The sequence below is a fragment of the Chrysochloris asiatica genome, unplaced genomic scaffold (genome assembly GCF_000296735.1).
Source record: "Chrysochloris asiatica unplaced genomic scaffold, ChrAsi1.0 scaffold00011, whole genome shotgun sequence".
In the NCBI taxonomy this organism is placed as follows: Eukaryota; Metazoa; Chordata; class Mammalia; order Afrosoricida; family Chrysochloridae; genus Chrysochloris; species Chrysochloris asiatica.
The window spans coordinates 4,278,193-4,278,761 of NW_006408529.1; positions in this window are offsets into that span (position 1 = coordinate 4,278,193).

Genomic DNA, 569 nt, shown 5'->3' on the forward strand with positions numbered 1-569 from the left:
AGACAATCAATTACTGATATGCAATTTCAAACTGAAGCTGAAGGAAATGAAAACAAGTCCATGAGAACCAAAATATGACCTTGAATTTATCCCACCTGAATTTAGAGATCATCTGAAGAACTGATTTTATATATTAAACACTAAAGACTGAAGACCAGAAGAGTTGTGTGATGACATTAAGAACATCATACGTTAAGAGAGCAAAAAGTCATTAAGAAGACAAGAAAGAAGGAAAAGGTCAAAATAGATGTCAGAAGAGACTCAGAAACTTGTTCTCCAGCGTAGAGATTCTAAAGCAAATGGAAGAATTGAAGTCCAAGAGCTGAACAGAAAATTTCAAAGATCAGCTTGAGAAGATAAAGCCAAATACTATAAAAAAATATGCAAGGATTTGGAATTAGAAAACCAAAAAGGAAGAACACGGTCAGCATTTCTCAAGCTGGGGGAACTGGAAAAAAAAAAAAAAAAATCAAGCCTCGACTTTCGTTATTGAAAGATTCTCTGAGTAAATTACTGAATGCTGCAGAATGCATCAAGAAAAGATGGAAGGAATACACAGAGTCATTGTA